Source organism: Ipomoea triloba, chromosome 2 (genome assembly GCF_003576645.1).
Source record: "Ipomoea triloba cultivar NCNSP0323 chromosome 2, ASM357664v1".
In the NCBI taxonomy this organism is placed as follows: Eukaryota; Viridiplantae; Streptophyta; class Magnoliopsida; order Solanales; family Convolvulaceae; genus Ipomoea; species Ipomoea triloba.
Window position 1 is genome coordinate 18,007,156 of NC_044917.1, and position 9,512 is coordinate 18,016,667.

General features: G+C 43.2%; 1 protein-coding gene across 3 annotated transcripts in view; it reads left to right on the top strand.

The window, feature by feature from the left end:
* Positions 1–8,875: 8,875 nt before the first annotated feature.
* The window catches only part of LOC116004364 (kinesin-like protein NACK1), an 8,566-nt gene continuing 7,929 nt past the window's right edge, over positions 8,876–9,512 (top strand). The window contains exon 1 of one of the 3 annotated variants that reach the window (XM_031244386.1): positions 8,876–9,008. The gene's annotated coding sequence lies outside the window, so the exon portion shown is untranslated. The remainder of the gene's footprint in view (positions 9,009–9,512) is intronic. The other 2 variants (XM_031244394.1, XM_031244400.1) reach the window with 2 other exon arrangements.

Consider the following 9,512-nt stretch of genomic DNA (forward strand, 5'->3'; position numbering starts at 1 on the left):
GTTAGCTTCATGAGTTTTCAATTGTCGAGAAGCATACGCTATTACCCTTCCATTTTGCATGAGGACACATCCTAGTCCTTTGTGAGACGCATCAATATACAACTCATAACCTTCTGTTCCAATAGGTAGAGTTAACACTGGAGCGGTGGTCAATCTCTTCTTAAGCTCTTGGAACGCCTGCTCACATTCTTCGTCCCAACTATACTTGGTCGTCTTTTTGAGCAAGTTCGTTAGTGGTCTTGCTATCTTCGAGAAGTCTTGAACAAACCTTCGGTAATAACCCGTCAAACCTAAGAAACCGCGGATTTCTGTAACTGATTTGGGCGCTTCTCATTCGATTACCGCTCGTATCTTGGCTGGATCCACCCGTATTCCTTCCTTGGTGATCACATGACCAAGAAATGCGACTTCTCTTTTCCAAAATTCGCACTTTGAAAGCTTTGCGAAAAGTTTCTTTTCCCTCAGTGTCTGTAACACTGTCCTGAGATGTTCCTCGTGTTCCTCCGATGTTTTAGAGTAGACCAAGATGTCATCTATGAAAGCAACGACGAATTTGTCCAGGTATGGAAGGAAAATTCGGTTCATCAAGTCCATAAAGGTTCCTGGGGCGTTAGTCACTCCGAATGGCATGACTGTGAACTCGTAGTGTCCGTACCTCGTTCGAAACGCCGTTTTAGGCACATCCTCTTTCGCTACTCGAACTTGGTGATACCCTAACCGTAGGTCAATCTTCGAGAATACACCCGCCCCTTTCAACTGATCAAATAGATCATCGATCCTGGGCAACGGGTATTTGTTCTTCACTGTGACTCGATTGAGTTCCCTATAGTCAATGCACAGTCTAAGACTCCCATCTTTCTTCTTTACGAACAACACTGGTGCGCCCCAAGGTGATACGCTTGGTCTAATAAATCCCTTTTCCAACAACTCTGCCAATTGCGCCTTCAGCTCCTCCATCTCTTTTGGTGCCATCCGATAAGGCGCTTTTGAGATAGGTGAGGTTCCTGGTACAAGATCGATGGTGAATTCCACTTCCCTTTCTGGTGGCATTTTAGTGAGATCGTCGGGGAATACGTCAGGAAATTCATGTACAATTGGAGTTCGGTCCATCTCGAGTTCTTCTACTTCGGCGTCTTGCACCAAGCAGAGATACGCTTCACATCCCTGACGAACGCACTTCTTTAATTTCTGCATCGTCAACAACCTTGACTCGGGTTGCTTGCCAATCCCTCGGTAGGATATTCTCCTTCCCTTGGGTCCTTGTAGGACAACCTTTCGCTCATTACACACGATCTGAGCTTTGTACCTATCCAACCAATCCATCCCGAGTACGACATCGATGCTTTCAAGTTCAAAACAAATTAGGTTTCCGGGGCAGTTAAACCCTGCTATTTCTATAGCAACGTCGTCATAACCATCCTTACAGGATACTACTACTCCCGAAGCCGTTGTGACATTTAGATCTAACTTAGCAGTAGGCCTTAACTTTAGTTTATCAGCGAACGCAGAGGATAAAAACAAATTGGTAGCCCCCATATCAAATAGAACTAATCCAAGTACTGAGTTTATGGGGAATGTACCAGTCACGGCGTCGCTAGCCTGAGCGCTATTGACGACGTAAATCCTGCCTTGTTTCTCCTCGCTGCTTTATCCCATCACCTGCTTTCCCTTGTGGTTGGAACCAGGCGTGGCATTCGCTGGCCTTCCCAAATTCACAGACTGGGAGTGGGCCCTCCTCTCTTCTGCTCCTGCGGAATTCCAGCCGGCATTCCTATTGAATCTCCTTCCCTGATTCACATTCTGCAGAGGCTTTTGGGGACCGTCTTCTTGACTTCGGCACTGAAAAGATTTGTGCCCCAAGAGACCACACTTGTAACATTTAAACTTCATCCCTTGGCAGTTTACTCCGGGGTGATTCCTCCCACATCTTGGGCAAGCAGGACGGTTCCCCTGATTGACCCCTTCTCTTCCTCGCACTGGGTTGAAGCTGCCTTGGTTGGCCTTCTTGTTTCCTGCCGGAAACTTCCGAGATTTGTCTTCAGCTTTCCTCTTGCTTCGGCCGTAGACTTCCTGTTGGTCCAGGTATACTTGATAATGATCCGAGGCTCTATCATACGTCTCTTTCAAGGTAGAGCACATGAAAGGTGCGATCATTCCCCTTATACTCCAGTCCAACCCCCGAACGAATCTTCTCGCCTTACTCGCCTCATCCGGTACGATCTCTTGAGCAAATCGCATCAGCTCAACCTCATCCGGTACGATCTCTTGAGCAAATCGCATCAGCTCAACGTCATCCGGTACGATCTCTTGAGCAAATCGCATCAGCTCAACGTACTGATCATAGTATTCCTGAGCAAATCGCATCAGCTCAACGTACTGATCATAGTATTCCTAGATAGTCGCTCCCTTCTATTTCAATCGCAGAAACTCCTCGCACTTAATCCCTTTGATACGCTCGGTGTAGAATTGTTCCCTCAATTCCACCTTGAATTCTTCCCAACCAAATGCTGGGTCTTGCAGGAGATTAGGTCCGACCGTCGCCCACCAATTGTCTGCGGCTTTCGTCAGGTAATAGACTGCAGAGGATACTCGTTGATTCGCAGGACAATTCACTGCGTTGAGCAACTTGTCGAACGTTCGGATCCACTCCTCCAAAATTACTGGATCCTTTTCACCTGCGTAGTATGGTGGTTGTCGGTTGGCGATTGCCTTAGCGAAATCCACTCTCGGCTGTCCCTGGTTTTGGTTTTGGCCTTGCTAAGCTAGCATAAACTCAGCCATTCTCTCCATTGCTTGAACCATTCGATCTATCGTAGAGAGGTTATTGTCGTTACCCGCAGGTGCATTCCGTCTTGGCGGCATCTTTGCTGGACGATAATTCCAAGTTAGTACTCGAGGTATAAAAGTCCTCTCGGAGTTAGCTAGTTAGGCAATTAGTATAGCACCTACTCAAGTCCTATATAGTCCTTCCTAACATTCACCCTTATCACACCCCCTAAGCAAGGGTCTCAACATAATATAATGGTAATCAACGCATTACGCTAGCATGTTCACTCACAACAGCTTAAGCAAACACATGCAAGAAAACACAGATATTGATCATATTATTCAACGACCAGAATCGTGAGATTCTGCGGAGTAAAAAGTGAAATACCCCCCTTCTTATGCCACCCGGCCTCCATTCCAGCTCTGCTCTGAACTTGTACTCGTCAAACTGTAACCATAACTTAGATTGGTCTTAACGAACCTAAGCTGACTTCGAAACTTGGTTAACTCGAAACTAGAGCTGACTCGAAAAAGTTTGACTTAAGATTTTGACTCGTAACAGGGCTCTGATACCAACTTGTAACACCCCGACTCGGCTGTACCGAACAACCGGGGGAGTTACCGCCACACGTAGACTAAACCCAATCACATACAGATGGGGTTCATTCTAGATGCACAGGCTAAAAGACATGGAAACTGTACTATAACATCATAACCATCGACTTAAAATGCATCTTTCATAGCCTTTATAAAGTGTAGCTAAACTAGCTACCAAAAGAACCAAGGTTTTAAAAACAGCCCATCAAAGAGTTAAACTGGACCCGACTTTGCTAGACATTCTAGAACTATCATAGCTACAAAAGATATATATACACAAAAGATCAGACTTGTCTCCCCACCCTAGACACTACCTAGTCTAACGAGTGGTACACCGGGCCAGTGTAGGTGCCCCAAACGACGTGCCACTCACCCTCAAACCAGGTGATGTGGTCCNACGATCTCTTGAGCAAATCGCATCAGCTCAACGTACTGATCATAGTATTCCTAGATAGTCGCTCCCTTCTATTTCAATCGCAGAAACTCCTCGCACTTAATCCCTTTGATACGCTCGGTGTAGAATTGTTCCCTCAATTCCACCTTGAATTCTTCCCAACCAAATGCTGGGTCTTGCAGGAGATTAGGTCCGACCGTCGCCCACCAATTGTCTGCGGCTTTCGTCAGGTAATAGACTGCAGAGGATACTCGTTGATTCGCAGGACAATTCACTGCGTTGAGCAACTTGTCGAACGTTCGGATCCACTCCTCCAAAATTACTGGATCCTTTTCACCTGCGTAGTATGGTGGTTGTCGGTTGGCGATTGCCTTAGCGAAATCCACTCTCGGCTGTCCCTGGTTTTGGTTTTGGCCTTGCTAAGCTAGCATAAACTCAGCCATTCTCTCCATTGCTTGAACCATTCGATCTATCGTAGAGAGGTTATTGTCGTTACCCGCAGGTGCATTCCGTCTTGGCGGCATCTTTGCTGGACGATAATTCCAAGTTAGTACTCGAGGTATAAAAGTCCTCTCGGAGTTAGCTAGTTAGGCAATTAGTATAGCACCTACTCAAGTCCTATATAGTCCTTCCTAACATTCACCCTTATCACACCCCCTAAGCAAGGGTCTCAACATAATATAATGGTAATCAACGCATTACGCTAGCATGTTCACTCACAACAGCTTAAGCAAACACATGCAAGAAAACACAGATATTGATCATATTATTCAACGACCAGAATCGTGAGATTCTGCGGAGTAAAAAGTGAAATACCCCCCTTCTTATGCCACCCGGCCTCCATTCCAGCTCTGCTCTGAACTTGTACTCGTCAAACTGTAACCATAACTTAGATTGGTCTTAACGAACCTAAGCTGACTTCGAAACTTGGTTAACTCGAAACTAGAGCTGACTCGAAAAAGTTTGACTTAAGATTTTGACTCGTAACAGGGCTCTGATACCAACTTGTAACACCCCGACTCGGCTGTACCGAACAACCGGGGGAGTTACCGCCACACGTAGACTAAACCCAATCACATACAGATGGGGTTCATTCTAGATGCACAGGCTAAAAGACATGGAAACTGTACTATAACATCATAACCATCGACTTAAAATGCATCTTTCATAGCCTTTATAAAGTGTAGCTAAACTAGCTACCAAAAGAACCAAGGTTTTAAAAACAGCCCATCAAAGAGTTAAACTGGACCCGACTTTGCTAGACATTCTAGAACTATCATAGCTACAAAAGATATATATACACAAAAGATCAGACTTGTCTCCCCACCCTAGACACTACCTAGTCTAACGAGTGGTACACCGGGCCAGTGTAGGTGCCCCAAACGACGTGCCACTCACCCTCAAACCAGGTGATGTGGTCCAGAAACTTGCAAGTATTGATACACATCATCCATTCCTCGTGATAGTCTGGGGGACTCGGATCCCACGGGTAAGGATAGTGAACAACGAACTTGAGAGGATCACTATCGGGTAGGACCTCTATGGGATAAAACCCATAACTAGCCTGGATGACGTCAAAAGGACACAACGGTTTGACACGGGCCGGGGACCAAGCCGATACCGTTGGTGAGACAGCAGTGGGAGCAGGATCGGGAGTACAAGTCAGCACATGAGGATCTGGTGCATAGTCGGGTGCGTACGGGTCACCATCAGGTATGTACTGGGTGTAATCATCATAATCTAGGACCGGGAACTCGAACTCCGATGGATCGGAGTCCGCTGGGCTGTATGAGCCCACACTAGATTCCATCAAATAAAGGACACAACGAAGTGTAGTTAACACGACGGCTAAGTAAGGAAAATCCATTGTCACTCGAAAGCAAACAAAGGTTTCAAAAACAACATAATACTCAGAAAACGGTAAACTTTACCCAACAGTTGCGATCTACCTGCAATCAGATTGACAACAAAAGACAGTATAGTCTAGTATATGAGTGACAACAGCATATAATACTTTCATCTCCAAGAATTCCATCATTTTATTCAAAGTAGAGGGTTCAACAACACACACTTTACTGATAAAAAATTCGTGACATTTCATTCTTCAATCTAGTTACGGAGTAACTAGATTTTCATAGTTAGTAAAGTTTTACATAGTTTTCCCCTGGATAAGTGTATGGTAAACTTAGAATGTTTTCAAGAACCTCGGGCCGCGGCACTCATGCCTCCCGCAGGTTAAACATTTCAATAACTTCGGGGCCCCGGCTCACAAGCCTCCCGCGAAGTCAAACATCTCAATAACTTTGGGGCCCCGGCTCGCAAGCCTCCCGCAAAGTCAAACATCTCAATAACTTTCGGGCCACGGCTCCCGCAGGCCTCCCTTAAAGACAAACATTTCAATAACTTTGGGGCCATGGCTCTCAAGCCTCCCACAAAGTCAAGCATTTCACTAACTTCTGGGCCACGGCTCCCGCAGGCCTCCCAAGAAGTCAAACATTTCACTAACTTCCGGGCCCCGGCTCGCAAGCCTCCCAAGAAGTCAATCATATCAATAACATTATCCAGGAACTAAGGTTTTCAAAACATTTTTTCTTTCCTTGGGTTTAATTAGTATGCTCGTGTGATGACTCACACGATCATTCTTACCCAAATGGGTTTCCAAAATCACATACTTGTTAACGATTTTTCACCATAAAAATCCAAGTGACAAGAATCACATTTATTTCTTAAGAACACAATTTTTCCCCAAGTTAATGAACATAAATTACAAAATAATATTTGAGCTTTCAAAAATTGACTCGGTTGCCTGTAGGCCTTCCAAACATCATAACAATCGGGAGCAAAAACATCGGAAGAAGGTTTGGTCGATAACGAGTCTGCGTCGCGCGAACTCGCAGTTGTCCGCAGCGGCGGACGCACAGCGGACGCGTGCGTCCGAGCTGCGTCCGCTGGTTCGGTAAATGACGCCGAAAAACTGGGCGCCACGGACGTGCGTCCGGGGTTGCGTCCGGCCTTTCGGCCGTGACGCCGTAGTCTCTGACACCCGCGGACGCGCGTCCGTGGTGGCGTCCGGCTTCTTGGCCGCAACGCCGAAATCCTGGCCGCCGATGGACGCGCGGTGGACGCGCGTCCAAGGCTGCGTCCATCCGATTCTGCCAACTTCGGGCAGCAAAAACTGGGTTGTAACGTCCCGATTTTTGACTATTTTCACAAGTATAAGCCTATATGGACGTAAACACAACATATACATGCGTAAATTAGCCATGAACATGCATACAAAAACCACCAACATTAAAGAGTAGTATTTTTGAGCCAACTTGTAGATCCATAAACTTAACACATAATTTTCACATAAAAATCCTAGTCACATAATTTACTAGCATTTGATCACCTTCAAGTGACTACACCAACTTAAGGGATTCCTTACCTCTCTAGAAGATTTTAAAACCGTAGAAAGTTGATGATCTTCTCCTTCAAACCGTTCACCAAAGACCCTAAACAAAAAATCACCATAATAACAACATTTTCATGAACCTTTAGTTTAAACTTACGTTCTAGGAAGGATTTAACTGAACAAAACCAAAGTTTTTTACCTATAATAGAGCACTTGAGTTGGAGAGATAGTTAGGGAGTCCTTGGATCACAATGTAAAAGACTAAGATTTCCTTTCTCTTCTTTTCCTTCTAATATTTTCGAAAATGAAGATGAGAGTGGGTATGATGGGAAGTTTTGGATGATGGGAAGTTTAGCTTGTAGCTTAAGGGATCAAGTATATCATTCCCATACTTCTTATGACAAGCATTAATTAAATTTACCATGTGGTAATTAAGGATGACACTTGTCAATCTCCCATGGTGGCTCTTGAAGAGTAATATTTACTTTGCCAGTTTGGGGTTGAATTAGATAAAAGTGCGGAGGATTATAACTTAATTCGGGAAAATTCTAACACCAAAATTATTCTAAAAAATAATCCCGTCAATAACCACTAAGATCGGGAATTTTTCGGTATCTCGCGAAATACAGGTACGGAGGTCCGTAACAATTTCACCCTTACAGTCCATTTAAATTTCTCTTGAACTAAGTAGAAAGTTCAGGCTTAATCGTATCATACTTAGTAATCCATTTTCTAGGAGAAATTCGAACTGTATATGCATCCTCTAAAATTTTACGGTTCGTGACCGGTACGTAGATCGCAGCTTATTAATAACTAGTCTCAAAAAAAAAATTCCTTTGAAATACCGAGAGACCTTCTCATAAATGTCATAGCTTAAAAAAATATATTTTCGAACCCTAACTTTGTCAGAAAACCGAGGGGTTACAGTCTGAAACCAAATTAGTCAGCAAACATTGAACTGGACAGCCAAAGAGTGCATCTATTCATTTCAATTTGGATGTGCAAAGTGTCTATAGTACTATTACTCACCAACCTTTCATGAGCACACAAGGGAGAGCCTAAATGGTAATGCAAAGCCAATAAAAGCTGCTGATTTTGTTTTCAGATCGGCAACTGTGATGATGGTGGAGGATGAGGAGAGAGAGAGTAGTAGTTTTCTCTGAATGAGTCAACTCACAATGAAACAAGTCATCGAATTATTTTTATTTAAATTCGGTACTAGCAATAAGGAATGGTTACCTGATGGAAACCTTGAAAAAATGTTAAGTAAACACAATTTTAAAAGTAAATGTAGTCAATTAGATCTTATTTTAGAACAAGAGATTAATTGAACACTTGCGAATGGTTGATAGAGCTATTTGAGACTTTTCCTATAAACATTTTCATTCAGATTAGATAAAGAAAGTTAGGGTATCAAGTTTAAAAGGTTCAAAATTGTTTCATCATGGGGTTGATCTATTTGATTTTGTGTTTTTGACTTTTTAGTTCTGTGAGTCATTCAACAAAACTTTAGGGGCATGTAAGAAAACCACATCTTTTGCTTTCGTCACTTTCGTCGACACGAAATTTATATTTTAAGACACGAACCGTTAAAAACCGAGAGCGACAGCAGTACAGCACTAAAGCCGGCGATATATTCCCGAAACGTTTCCAGATAATCCATTTGGAACCCGATAAAATGACCCGTAGGACCCACTAGACAAAAGAACTAGCCGTTGGTGACTCGAAATTCAAAATCCCGAATTCTCACTGTCACTCTCACGCATCTTATTATAGCTTTCCATCTCCGCTCTCTCTCCGCCTACGCTCTCTCTCTCTCTCAATCACACTGCGAATCAATCGGCCTTGATTTCTCAGGTAAATTTTAGATGATCTAATGCATTTTTTATATGTTTTTTGTCCCTCCAATTTCAGGTGAAGTTTTCCTTTTTTGCTGTGAACGTTTAGTAAACAGAATTTCTTTATAAATACGATAAACTTATGGAGAACTAATGCGCTCCTGAAACTTATGCTGATTTTCTTGCATTTGCATATGGCGTTCCTAAATTTCTAATCGATGGTTAACGTTTAGGGTTTAGATGCCAAATTCAAACGAGAATGTAGTGATAAACAAGAACTGAATGATATTTGTTTGGTGAATTCAGAAGCTTTGATGTAAAAATCTTATGGACGTAAGGAGTCATAGTTAATCTAAGGTTCTGCCAGCTCGATCATCGTATATGGCATTCATATCTCTCCTTCGAGACATCTTTTTTTTTTTTTTTTCCTTAAATCTGGATATGCATAGAGTTGACAAATTTATTTGCTTCTAAGAAAACAAAAAGCTTTTTTTTTTTTTTTTTTTTTTTTTTAAAACAATTT